The sequence below is a fragment of the Rhinopithecus roxellana genome, chromosome 17 (genome assembly GCF_007565055.1).
Source record: "Rhinopithecus roxellana isolate Shanxi Qingling chromosome 17, ASM756505v1, whole genome shotgun sequence".
Classification (NCBI taxonomy): domain Eukaryota; kingdom Metazoa; phylum Chordata; class Mammalia; order Primates; family Cercopithecidae; genus Rhinopithecus; species Rhinopithecus roxellana.
The window spans coordinates 21,703,281-21,716,844 of NC_044565.1; the positions used below are offsets into that span (position 1 = coordinate 21,703,281).

The 13,564-nt window shown below is 41.8% G+C and overlaps 1 pseudogene; it reads right to left on the bottom strand.

The window, feature by feature from the left end:
- Positions 1-10,020: 10,020 nt before the first annotated feature.
- On the bottom strand, positions 10,021-11,501 carry LOC104675980 (annotated as a pseudogene).
- Between the last annotated feature and the right edge of the window lie 2,063 nt (positions 11,502-13,564).

Consider the following 13,564-nt stretch of genomic DNA (forward strand, 5'->3'; position numbering starts at 1 on the left):
TTTATAGTATTCTCTGATGGTAGTTTGTATTTCTGTGGGGTCGGTGGTGATATCCCCTTTATCATTTTTTATTGCGTCTATTTGATTCCTCTCTTTTCTTCTTTATTAGTCTTGCTAGCGATCTGTCAATTTTGTTGATCTTTTCAAAAAATCAACTCCTGGATTCATTGATGTTTTGGAGGGTTTTTTGTGTCTCTATCTCCTTCAGTTCTGCTCTGATCTTAGTTATTTCTTGCCTTCTGCTAGCTTTTGAATGTGTTTGCTCTTGCCTCTCTAGTTCTTTTAATTGTGATGTTAGAGTGTCAATTTTAGATCTTTCCTGCTTTCTCTTGTGGGCATTTAGTGCTATCAATTTCCCTCTACACACTGCTTTAAATGTGTCCCAGAGATTCTGGTATGTTGTATCTTTGTTCTCATTGGTTTCAAAGAACATCTTTATTTCTGCCTTCATTTCGTTATGTACCCAGTAGTCATTCAGGAGCAGGTTGTTCAGTTTCCATGTAGTTGAGCGGTTTTGATTGAGTTTCTTAGTCCTGAGTTCTAGTTTGATTGCATTGTGGTCTGAGAGACAGTTTGTTATAATTTCTGTTCCTTTACATTTGCTGAGGAGTGCTTTACTTCCAATTATGTGGTCAATTTTGGAATAAGTGCGATGTGGCGCTGAGAAGAATGTATATTCTGTTGATTTGGGGTGGAGAGTTCTATAGATGTCTATTAGGTCCGCTTGGTGCAGAGATGAGTTCAATTCCTGGATATCCTTGTTAACTTTCTGTCTCGTTGATCTGTCTAACGTTGACAGTGGAGTGTTGAAGTCTCCCATTATTATTGTATGGGAGTCTAAGTCTCTTTGTAAGTCTCCTAGGACTTGCTTTATGAATCTGGGTGCTCCTGTATTGGGTGCATATATATTTAGGATAGTTAGCTCTTCCTGTTGAATTTATCCCTTTACCATTATGTAATGGCCTTCTTTGTCTCTTTTGATCTTTGATGGTTTAAAGTCTATTTTATCAGAGACTAGGATTGCAACCCCTGCTTTTTTTTTTGTTCTCCATTTGCTTGGTAGATCTTCCTCCATCCCTTTATTTTGAGCCTATGTATGTCTCTGCATGTGAGATGGGTCTCCTGAATACAGCAGACTGATGGGTCTTGAGTCTTTATCCAGTTTGCCAGTCTGTGTCTTTTAATTGGAGCATTTAGTCCATTTACATTTAAGGTTAATATTGTTATGTGTGAGCTTGATCCTGCCATTATGATATTAACTGGTTATTTTGCTCGTTAGTTGATGCAGTTTCTTCCTAGCCTTGATGGTCTTTACATTTTGACATGTTTTTGCAATGGCTGGTACTGGTTGTTCCTTTCCATGTTTACTGCTTCCTTCAGGGTCTCTTGTAAGGCAGGCCTGGTAGTGACAAAATCTCTAAGCATTTGCTTATCTGTAAAGGATTTTATTTCTCCTTCACTTATGAAACTTAGTTTGGCTGGATATGAAATTCTGGGTTTAAATTTCTTTTCTTTAAGAATGTTGAATATTGGCCCCCACTCTCTTCTGGCTTGTAGAGTTTCTGCCGAGAGATCTGCTGTTAGTCTGATGGGCTTCCCTTTGTGGGTAACCCGACCTTTCTCTCTGGCTGCCCTTAAGATTCTTTCCTTCATTTCAACTTTGGTGAATCTGGCAATTATGTGTCTTGGAGTTGCTCTTCTCGAGGAGTATCTTTGTGGCATTCTCTGTATTTCCTGAATTTGAATGTTGGCCTGCCCTACTAGGTTGGGGAAGTTCTCCTGGATGATATCCTGAAGAGTGTTTTCCAACTTGGTTCCATTTTCCCCCTCACTTTCAGGAACCCCAATCAGACGTAGATTTGGTCTTTTTACATAATCCCATACTTATTGCAGGCTTTGTTCATTTCTTTTTCTTCTTTTTTCTTTTGGTTTCTCTTCTCGCGTCATTTCATTCATTTGATCCTCAATCGCTGATACTCTTTCTTCCAGTTGATCGAGTCGGTTACTGAAGCTTGTGCATTTGTCACATATTTCTTGTGTCATGGTTTTCATCTCTGTCATTTCGTTTATGACCTTCTCTGCATTAATTATTCTAGCTATCAATTCTTCCACTCTTTTCTCAAGATTTTTAGTTTCTTTGCGCTGGGTACGTAATTCCTCCTTTAGCTCTGAGAAGTTTGATGGACTGAAGCCTTCTTCTCTCATCTCGTCAAAGTCATTCTCTGACCAGCTTTGATCCGTTGCTGGCGATGGGCTGCACTCCTTTGCAGGGGTAGATGTGCTCTTATTTTTTGAATTTCCAGCTTTTCTGCCCTGCTTTTTCCCCATCTTTGTGGTTTTATCTGCCTCTGGTCTTTGATGATGGTGACATACTCATGGGGTTTTGGTATAGGTGTCCTTCCTGTTTGATAGTTTTCCTTCTAACAGTCAGGACCCTCAGCTGTAGGTCTGTTGGAGATTGCTTGATGTCCACTCCAGACCCTGTTTGCCTGGGTATCAGCAGCAGAGGTTGCAGAAGATAGAATATTGCTGAACAGCGAGTGTACTTGTCTGATTCTTGCTTTGGAAGCTTCCTCTCAGGGGTGTACTCCACCCTGTGAGGTGTGGGGTGTCAGACTGCCCCTAGTGGGGGATGTCTCCCAGTGAGGCTACTCAGGGGTCAGGGACCCACTTGAGCAGGCAGTCTGTCCCTTCTCAGATCTCAATCTCCATGTTGGGAGATCCACTGCTCTCTTCAAAGCTGTCAGACAGAGTCGTTTGCGTCTGCAGAGGTTCCTGCTGCTTTTGTTGTTGTTGTTGTTAACTGTGCCCTGTCCCCAGAGGTGGAGTCTACAGAGACAGACAGGTTTCCTTGAGCTGCTGTGAGCTCCACCCAGTTCGAGCTTCCCAGCGGCTTTGTTTACCTACTTAAGCCTCAGCAATGGCGGGCGCCCCTCCCCCAGCCTCGCTGCTGCCTTGCGGTTAGATCGCAGACTGCTGTGTTAGCAATGAGGGAGGCTCCGTGGGCGTGGGATCCTCCCGGCCAGGTGTGGGATATATTCTCCTGGTGTGCCTGTTTGCTTAAAGCGTAGTATTGGGGTGGGAGTCACCCGATTTTCCAGGTGTTGTGTGTCTCAGTTCCCCTGGCTAGGAAAAGGGATTCCCTTCCCCCTTGCGCTTCCCAGGTGAGGCGATGCCTCGTCCTGCTTCAGCTCTCACTGGTCGGGCTGCAGCAGCTGACCAGCACCGATTGTCTGGCACTCCCTAGTGAGATGACCCCAGTACCTCAGTTGAAAATGCAGAAATCACCGGTCTTCTGTGTCGCTCATGCTGGGAGTTGGAGACTCGACTTTCTTGGTTTTAAAACTAAAAGTCCTGCATCCCCAGAGTCCCTTTAGTCCCAGGCAAACCATGATAGTTGGTCATCCTACTCAAAAGATGAGAAAGAACCAACATTGTACAGAGTAGGGGAGCAAGTACCCCAGAAAGAGGGACTCATATGTACGAAGGTTTGGGGGTGAGAGACAGCTTGGCATGGCGAAGGAACCAAAGGATCAGTGTAAGGGAGGAGGCTAAAGGAACACGCTAAGGTGGAAGAGACAGGTGGGGACCATGCCACATGGTGGAGGCTCCAGTGAATATCTCTAATTTTATTTGGGTTGCATTGAGAAACCATTGACAGGTTTCATGTAGGGAGTGACATGATCACATTGGATGCTATATGGAGAATAGATAGAAGAACTCAAGATTAGAAGCAATGTTGGGATGATATGGTAGTAGACCAGGTGAGAAGTGAAATTGATGAGGAAAGGAAAAATATGGGCCATAGTTTGGAGGTAGAATGCACAGAATTTGTGTGGATATCTCATGGGTTTCTGGTTCAAGCAGTGGAATTCATGGTTTAAAGCAATGGAGAAAACTGGAGGAAGAAGAGGCACTTTCTGCCCAATCTCCACCCCATCTATAGATGAGTTATACATCAGGGACCATAGGTTTTTAGATGTAACTCTTTACAAAGAGACATTCATTCTAGTATTTCAAATATGCTGCCTGCACAAGTAGGAAGCTTAGGGCCCTGGGAAAAGGCTGTCATTCCTTGGTCTCTGACATAGCCCAGTTACTTATTTTTGGAGAAAAACACTGAAAATGATGAATGATTTGCTAAGCAGTCAGAAAGATAAAGGCAGAGATGGCTAGAAGGAAAAAAGTATCCAATGTTCCATGTGTGTACGTTCACCTCAGCTGTGTTTCTTCCAGATCATAAACTGCCCAGTACTACAGCTTGAGAGTTAAAAAATAAAAGAATAAAATATTTTTAAAAGTACTATGGGCAAAAGAGAACACATTTAAAAAGAAAAACGTGAACAAAAATTTAAGTTAAAAGAATAAAAAAGTAACTATAAGTAAAAGGATTGAGGCAAGAATTATTCAGAAATTAAAGTAATAGAGTTGGTTAAAAATAAAAAAAGATCAAAAGAGCTATAACTAAAAAGTTAAAGTACAGATTAAGGTAGAAAATTATGGTAAAATTAAAAAAGATTAAGAGATAAAATATACATTGTAAAGTCAAGAATAGACAGGATGAAAAGTAAAAATGCTAGACCCATAAGATGTAGAAAGGTAAAATCACGACAAAGCTAAAATAAGCTGAAGGATAAACAGAGAGAACAAAAATAGAGGTGACAAAAGACTAAAGGAGGAATTGCATACAATCAAAATGTTAAAACTTGCAAAAATTTAACTCTAAATCCCCAGGTATTTATGGAATAAAGGTTTGGAAAAATAAGCTTCCATTACTTAAGAAGAAACCAAGCTGACAAGCCACACGAGTTATTAAGAGCAGCCTCTGAACTGACGCAACCCTTAAGGGTTGGGGGCTCCAGTCAGGCTTCTTGAGGGCAGTGCAGGGGGGCCTGAATTGCCAGGGTTGTGTGTATTAGTCTGTTCTCATGCTGCTGACAAAAGACATATCCGAGACTGGGTAATTTATACAGGAAAAAGCATGTAATGGACTCATAGTTCCACATGGTTGGGGAAGCCTCACAAACATGGCGGAAGGCAAGGAAGAGCAAGTCACATCTTATGTGGATGGTGGCAGGTCAAAAGAGAGCTTGTGCAGGGCAATTCCCGTTTTTAAAACCATCAGCTCTTCTAAGACCCATTCACTATCATGAGAACAGCATGGGAAAGACCTGCCCCCATAAATCAGTCATCTGTCACTGGATCCCTCTGACAACATGTGGGAATTATGGGAGCTACACGATGAGATTTGGGTGGGGATACAGAGCCAAACCAGATCAGCATGTGACCTCTCAAGTATCCATTTAAAGCCAACAGCAAGCCTGCTGGTCAACAGCAAGCAGAGCTCACATCCGCTCTGTCAACAGCAATTCCAAGGGAGGGAATTCCTCCAAAGGTTGTTGGCAGGATAGTTTCTGTATAGTAAGCACTCAACTATTATTGTTATCTATGGACATTAATCTTGAGTGTTGACTTTTGAATAAAAAATACATTGTACTTTGGGCAGGGTCAGGAAAGTAGAATCCAAAAGTAAGTCATATTGCGATAAAATTATACACCATACTTGGGCACATTTTACTTTTCATTTCGAGGTGTGGATACTGTGTGTGTGTGTGCGCACACGCGTGTGTGTGTTTGTGTACTAAACACATAATCCAGGAGATGAATTTCAGAATTTCCATGTAATAGGTTTATTTTTAAATGAAATGGAATTTTGCACGTGAATTTTGGTTACTTTGCTCAACTCCCCGAGTTTTCAGAGGGAAAGAATAAAAACATAATCTTAGAAATGTTCTCATCCCCCGGTGAACTCCTTTTATAGTCTTTTCACACAAGAGACTAGAATTTATTCACAATGTTAGTAAAAGGGTGAGAAATTTCTTTACACCTAACCCAGCCTCAGAGCTCATATCTGCTAAGTCAACAGAATGTACCCACACCTACAGCTTGGTTTCACAGAGCTACAGAGTCAGTGGAAAGGCCAGAATGAAGCTTTGGAGAATAAAACCGTATGAAAGAATATCCCTGTGGCAAAACATCGACACAGAATAATGACTTGGACTTTTGTGGATAAAATATGCAAAAGCTGAATTTAGATGTTCTTAATTGGGTCTTTGGAGGTTGAGATAGAAACCTAGGGGGTGATCTCTTGGCCAGGCCAGGTCTGAAGGGTGGAGTGGGAAGAGAAGTCTCTTCATTGGAGTATTATATTCCCTGATATCTTATATTTCTAGCAGAAGAGGCTTTTTGTCATTTTGGGGCTATACTCTATGTTCTCTTTGGGGAAACACCCTATTCCACTTTCGGTCCAACCTTCCCACCTGGTTTGGGCAGGACTAGTTTCAGTTCTGTCATTTGCAACTAAAAGGGTACAGACAAATTCTGACTTTTGAGGTTCTGCAATCAGCAAACAGGGCTGCAAGGGGAAACTAGCTGCTCCCACTCAAGCGCTTTGACTGGACTTTAATAGAAATATTGCGCCCTCTGCTGGCAGAGAATTAGCATTGACCAGCTCTTAAGGACGATGTGAGAGAAAGCATTTTAGAGCCAGTCCTGGAGTCAAGGTCTTTCTCCTCCATATGCAAGCTGTTTTGCTTTGCTCGAGTAATGTTACTTCTATAAGTCTGCATTTTTGTATCTTAAAAATATTAATGTTAGAAACTACCTTTCAAGACTCTTTGATGAGTACGTAAATGGCCATGTGAAAGGTACTTAATCATTGAAACCCACTATTATAAGACAGTTTTGGTGAAGAAAGCCAGCGTGTTTATCAAGTTTTTTCATGGTTATAAAATACGATATTCAATGTTACTGGTTCTCTGGAGCTGAGAAAACATCTATACATTGTATCAATTTAAGAAACTATTGTTGAAGAATGTAGAGTACTGATATTAGTAAAGTTCTTAGAAATTTTCAGGTGAGAAATGTATAACAAATCACACATGCCAAAAAGTCCCTTTATAAAATTTAATATACATTTCCAGTAGAAGTATTAGATAAAATAGACGTTAATGGATTTTCCTTTAACATGATTTTATATATGTATGAGAGACAGAGAGACGGGGTGGGGGAGGAAGAGAGAGAGAGAGAGAATATTATAATGGAGTAATACTAGAATACTAGAAACATTCCCACTAAGGTAAGAAACAAGGTAAAACTGCCCACCATCTGCATTACTATTTAACATCATATTGGAGACAGTAGTCGGTATACTAATTTAAAAATTGCAGCATAAGACTTGGAAAAAAAGTAAAACTCTCTACATTTGCAGTTGATATGACAGTATACCTGGAAAACCCAATTAAAAAAATGATGACACTAAATGAACAAAAGAATTCAGTAAGTTAGCAGGCTACAAAATGAATGTACAAAAATCACGTGTGTGCGTGAGTGTAAACTTGTGTGTACGGAAATAACTAGTTAGAAGATAAAAGAAAAAATTCCATTTGCAATAACAACAAAAATATAAAATACTTGGAAATAAACTTAAGAGGTAATGTGTAAAATCCATATGGATTTAAAAATTAAAATTTAAAACATTCCTAAAAGACAAATGGAAATATTTATTGGTCTTGGATAAGATAACTTGACATCATAATGATATAAATTATCCCTAATTTCACACCACCATAATAAAATTGCAATATGTAGTTTTCCTGGGACTACAGAAATTGATTGCAAAGTTCACGTGGATAAACTAACATATATGCATAAATAGGAAAACCAGAAAAAAAGATCAATGAAGAGAGAGAACCCTATTAAATATCAATGCACGATAAATCTTTTGTATAATTAAAACAGTGTGGTATAAATGGATAGATCTGGAACATAATGGAAAGTTCAGAAATAGAACCAACTAAAAAGAAAATTTTCATATAAATAAGGTGGCATCTCAAATTACAGACAGACTTATTTATAAATGGTGTTAGGAAAACTGAACAGTCATTTGAAAAAAACTCATATGGAAAGAATGAGCTATATAAGTACTTGAAGAAAACATAAGCGAATTTGTTTATAATCTTGTGGTGGGAAAAATTTTAAACCATGTTCGTCATCCAGATTTAATAGCAGAAAAAAAGCAATAATTTTGACATCAATTAAAAGGACTGGTCGGGCATGGTTCCAGCACGTTGGGATGCTGAGACAGGAGTATCTCTTGAGCCCAGAAGTTTGAGACCAGTCTGGGCAACATGGGGAGGCTGTCTCCCCCCACCCCCCCCCACACACATACACACATACACATATAAACACACACACATCCACACAATTATTTGGGTATGGTGGTGCATGTCTGTAGTCCCAGCAACCTGGAAAGCTGAGGTAGGAGGATCACTTGAGCCTAGGAGGTCAAAGCTGCAGGGAGTCATGATTGTACCACTGCACTTCAGTCTGGGCAACAGAGCAAGATATAAATTAAATAAAATGTGAAGAACCTTTGTAAAAAAAAAAAAAAAAAGAAAGCAAGCAAGCACCACAAGCAAAGTCAAAAGACAAGTGACAAACTGGGAGAAATATAATTGCAATACGTGTCATAGATAAAGAACTAAACTCTCCAATTTACAAAACACTCAGAAATTGAGAAACACAAAGATTCATACACACCAAAACCCACAAGTGCCCTTAAACATATAAACTTCATGTTTATGACAGAGAAATTTGAATTAAATCTACAATGAGGAAGTTCCTTCACCTTTAGTGTATGTTTGGAAAAGTTCATAATAAATTACTGAGAAAAAATTAATATATTTCTCATTTTCAGGTTGGCACACATTCAGAAGCTTGAAAACACATTTTTGTGTAATCAACTGAGGGAAATTTCAATCTGAGCTGGGTATTAGATGATATCATTATTGGATGAAAATTAAATTTCTTGGGTGTGATTATGGTTATGCAGGCATGTGTGCATGTCCTTAAGAAATACATGATATGGCCGGGTGCGGTGGCTCATGCCTCTAATCACAGCATTCTGGGAGGCTGCAGTGGGTGGATCATGAAATCAGGATATTGAGACCATCCTGACCAATATGGTGAAACCCCGTCTCTACTAAAAATACAAAAGTTAGCCGGATGTGGTGGCACGTGCCTTAATCCCAGCTACTCGGGAAGCTGAGGCTGGAGAATCACTTGAACCATGGAGTAGGAGGATTGCACCACTGCACTCCAGCCTGGTGACAGAGCGAGACTCTATCTCAAAAAAAAGAAAGAAAAAGAAATACATACTATGATATTTTGGGGCAAAATGTCATGAAGTACGCAAACTTACTTTCAAATACATCAGCTCGACAAAAGTATGTGTGCGTTTTTTTATTTATTTCTTTTATTTCTTTTTTTATTGTGTCAATAAAAGTTCATTCACAGACATTGAAATCTGAATTTCATTATTTTCATGTCATGAAATATATTTTTAATTTGTTTTCAACAATTTTTAAAATGTAAAAACCATTCACAGGCCATATGTCAGGCAGTGGACAGGTTTCGGCCCACAGGCCAGTTTGCCAGCCCTATCTTAAGTGAAGATACCGACAAGACCAACATTAACTTCTCCTAAAACCAAGATTTTCAAAGCAGACTATTAACGAGAGCATGCCCTGCGCCAGATGCCCCAGAATTGTGAAGGAGGTCAGGCTGCTGGTACAGGAGGACAATGGTCTGGCACTGCCCCTCTGTTCTGAAACCCCTGGTCCCCAGCACAGGGGAGTGGGCCTCAGCTTTGCAGTCAGCACTGTTTCCAGATCACTGTTAAAAGGAAAACAAGGCACTTAAGAAAAACATGAAGCATTCCAACTTTTGATACACAAAAGGATTCTATGTTCTAAGCTTCAACAGTCTCTTATGGCCAGCCGCTACTGCGGGGCAGTGCATCACCTGGACGGTGAGACGGTGGGAACAACAGGAAAGCGTCCACAGCATCAGCGATAGATCCTCCCAGAGGAAGCACGCCAGGCTCCAGAATAGCAGAAAACCCACAGCTGCCACCGCTGCAGGTTCACACGCTGCCTCCAACGTGAAGATAAAGTGCTTCAAGCGCTTCCACTCCACCCGTCTGTCTGGCTTCCCTTCAACCAGAAAGGGTGCACAGGCACCAGGCAAGAGCCTTGTGCCAAGCGACACAGAATGTTCTAGAGCCCAGGAGAGAGTCCCGTTCTCTGAGCTGAACGGGTCGCACCTGATGTCACCTTTTCCTTTTTGAAGGGAGATGCCAGGATGCAGGGGGAACAAGGGAAAACCGCTTTTCCTATTTCGAGGGTGCAGGGCACCCCGGACAGCCAAGATCCGCAACCCCAGGCTGACTTCCTTGGCCTATCTTCTTGGCCTGCTCATTGGCCCAGGTGGGGGACTCCACGGCCACTGCTTCTTCTTTAACTGCTGCTGCAGTCTTTCCTTTCTTCTTCAGGTAGAAGGTTATGTTGTCAAAGGTGGCCTTGTAGAGACTGCTGAAGCTGGTGTTCACGCAGGCAGAGCCTTCCAGCATGGCCCTGTTCCCACGAAGAACAATGGAAACTTTCTTTAACATGGCACTTTCAGGAACAGACTGCCACTGGCCACCCACAGGCCTGCAGAGCACCGGGGGAGGGGAGCTTCCCGGCAGTCCTGGAGCACCCACAGCCCCTGGGTTTCCTCAAAAGCCACATCCCACACTCGGTGCTGGAATGACAGCTGCTGTCGGTACACCAACTGCTGTCTACAGGCGTGAAGTTGGAAGATGTCGACCACAGCAATGCAGTTGCACAGAAGCGCCACCTGGTTCTCCTGACAGGAGAACGCAATCCTGGACGCTACAAACCTCTAAGGGACCTGGAGGTCCGTGGGCTCTTGGAGACTGTGCAGGTGACAGCAATGCAGTTGGCGGCCGCTTCTGTACTCCCGGAGCCTCAGGGTGCAGTCCCCGGAGGAGGATGGAAGCGGTTCAGGCTGAGTGGGCACCACAGAGATACAGCTCACAGACTCTGTGTGCCCGAGGCAGAATGCTGCGGGGCGTGGCGGCCCAGCTGACCTGGATTTTCTCATCCCGGTCCGCAGTGAGGACAAAGTGGTCATCAGGATGCACAACCATTTCTAACAGCATGGACAGTCAGGTGCCCCAGCTCCAGTCGGCCGCATCCGTGTGGCTCAGCACCAAAAAGGAATAGACGTCTCCAGAGTTGTCAGCCACCAAGACCTTCTCCTCAGAGGCTGTGAAGGTCAGGTCTGTACACCTCCTTGTCATGGTCCTGACACTCAGACACTGCCATGGTTTTGTACAAAAAAGAATCAGACACTGTCATCGGTTATAGCAAAACAGCTGCCAGACTTGGAGAAGGTGGACCGAGAATTGCACCGCTCCGCTGGACCAAGGGCGGCTCGTCCTCCCCTTTATTTTCTTGTGACTTGTTTTCTGCAGCACTGCAGTCATAGATGAAGAGGCTGTCATTGTCACTGGTTGCAGTGGAGGTGGTCAGGAACCGGCTGCCCTGCACCACCAGCTTCTGCCAGCACACCGCCAGCCCCGCAGAGCCTGCCATGTGCCTGCCGCCTGGCCACCATGGACATTTCCCCACCCAGCCCGTTTTTAATTTATTTCAATAGTTTTGGGGGAACAGGTGGGTTTTGGTTACATGGATAAGTTCTTTAGTGGTAATTACTGAGATTTTGGAGCACCCAATCATCTGAGCAGTGTATGGTGAACCCAATGTGTAGCCTTTTATCCCTTGCCCCATTTTCCCATTCCTCTCCAGACCCCAGAGTCCATTAGATTATTCTTTGTGTCCTCATAGCTTAGCTGCCACTCATAAGTGAGAACATACAATGTTTGATTTTCCATTCTTGAGTTATTTCACCTAGAATAATGGTCTCCAGCTCCATCCAGGATCCAGGTTGCTCTGAATGCCATTATTTTGTTCCTTTGTATGGCTGAGTAGTATTCCATGGTGTGTGTGTGTGTGTGTGTGTGTAATGTAATATATATACCCCAGATATATATATATATATATTCTTTATCCACTCCTCCTTGGTTGATGGATATTTAGGCTGGTTTTTAAAAATGTAGTTTAAACCAGTAGTTCCCAACAAGAGGGATTTTTCCCCAGGAGATATTTGGCAATATTTGGAGACATTTTTGGTTGCTAGCACTTGGGAAGTGGTGCTACTGGCATCTAATGAATAGAGGCCAGGGATGCTGCTAAACATTCTACAATGTATAGGACATCACCCCTGCCCCTCCCCCAAACAAAGAATTATCCAGCCCAGAAAGTTAATAGTGATAAGGTTTAGGGACCTGGTATAGACAGAGATAAAGCAAACGTGGTTAAAGTTAACGATTGGTTCATCTGGGTGATGGTGCCATATTCTATTCTTTGAAATTTTCTGTAAGGGTGAAAACTTTCAAAATAAAACATTTAGGGAGAAAGCACATTTAAAAATATATAAAAGAGTCTGAGAGAGGAAAAAAAGTCGAACTGGTGAAACAGTAGGCCAAATATGTGAAACAATGGTAAAAGCAGTCCTTTTTATTTTCTTCACTAACCAATGAGAATAAAGACAGAAAATCGTGCTCAATCTACTTGTTAGACAACAAAAAACGCAACCACAGTGATAAGTGGAGAGATTTTCACGAGTGATTTTTAGAAAGCTTCTTTTATGGTTTTACATATTTTCTATCAGGCTTTCTTTGTGTGACGACTGGACTGTATAATTTTGTCATATTAAAAGTAAATCAAAATGAGCAAACTAGGAAACCAGCAGCTGGGTTTTTTTTCCCTTACAAGGCACAGAAGACCCATAGCAGGAAAGTAGATCTCAGAAAATGATTATTAAAAATTTCTTTTGTGCTAGAACAGTGGTTCATGCTTGTAATCCCAGCACTTTGGGAGGTTGAGGTGAGAGGATTGCCTGAGCTCAGGAGTTCGAGGCCAGCCTGGGCAACATAGTGAGACCCAGTCTCTAAAAATAAATAACTAAATTAATTAATTAATTAAGAAATTTTTTTCTTGACCCGTTAATGTTTAGGATAATACAGTATAATTGGTGTGGTTTGTAAAACTGCAGTTTCATTTTGTTTTATTTCCATCCGGCCCTGACTGGGTAAGGACAAGGAGGTATTGGAAAATGCAAAAGGGGTTCATGAAAAAAGTCACTTTTACTTGTGGTAGAACTGAATATAAGGATGTCAAGCTTTTGTTAGAAACCCAATCCGCATGCCTTGTTTGTTTTATTACCTTCTTCTGTCTCCGCTGTTCATTATAGTATTTACTCTTTCTTCCTTTTCCAGCATTATTGTATAGAGTAATACTAGAAGGGGTCTTTTTTTGTAATACTTTCCACTGTATTTTCCATCCCCAGTAGTTCTCATTTCTCTGCAGCTCTCTATCTGGAAAGACAGGCATCCAGGGCTTCGTGGGTCTGCTAGGTACAGCTGAGGATAAAGAAGTCAGAGCTCAGCTTTGAATTTCAAAAGACTTTTTTCAAGCATAGAAGACTCAGAAGTCTTCATAGCTAGGCTTTCAACTGAGAAATGAAAATAAAATCCAAAGGTTCCCCCCTGAAACTGACTAAAAGGACCCCCCTCTTGGCTAAGGAGACCCCAGAG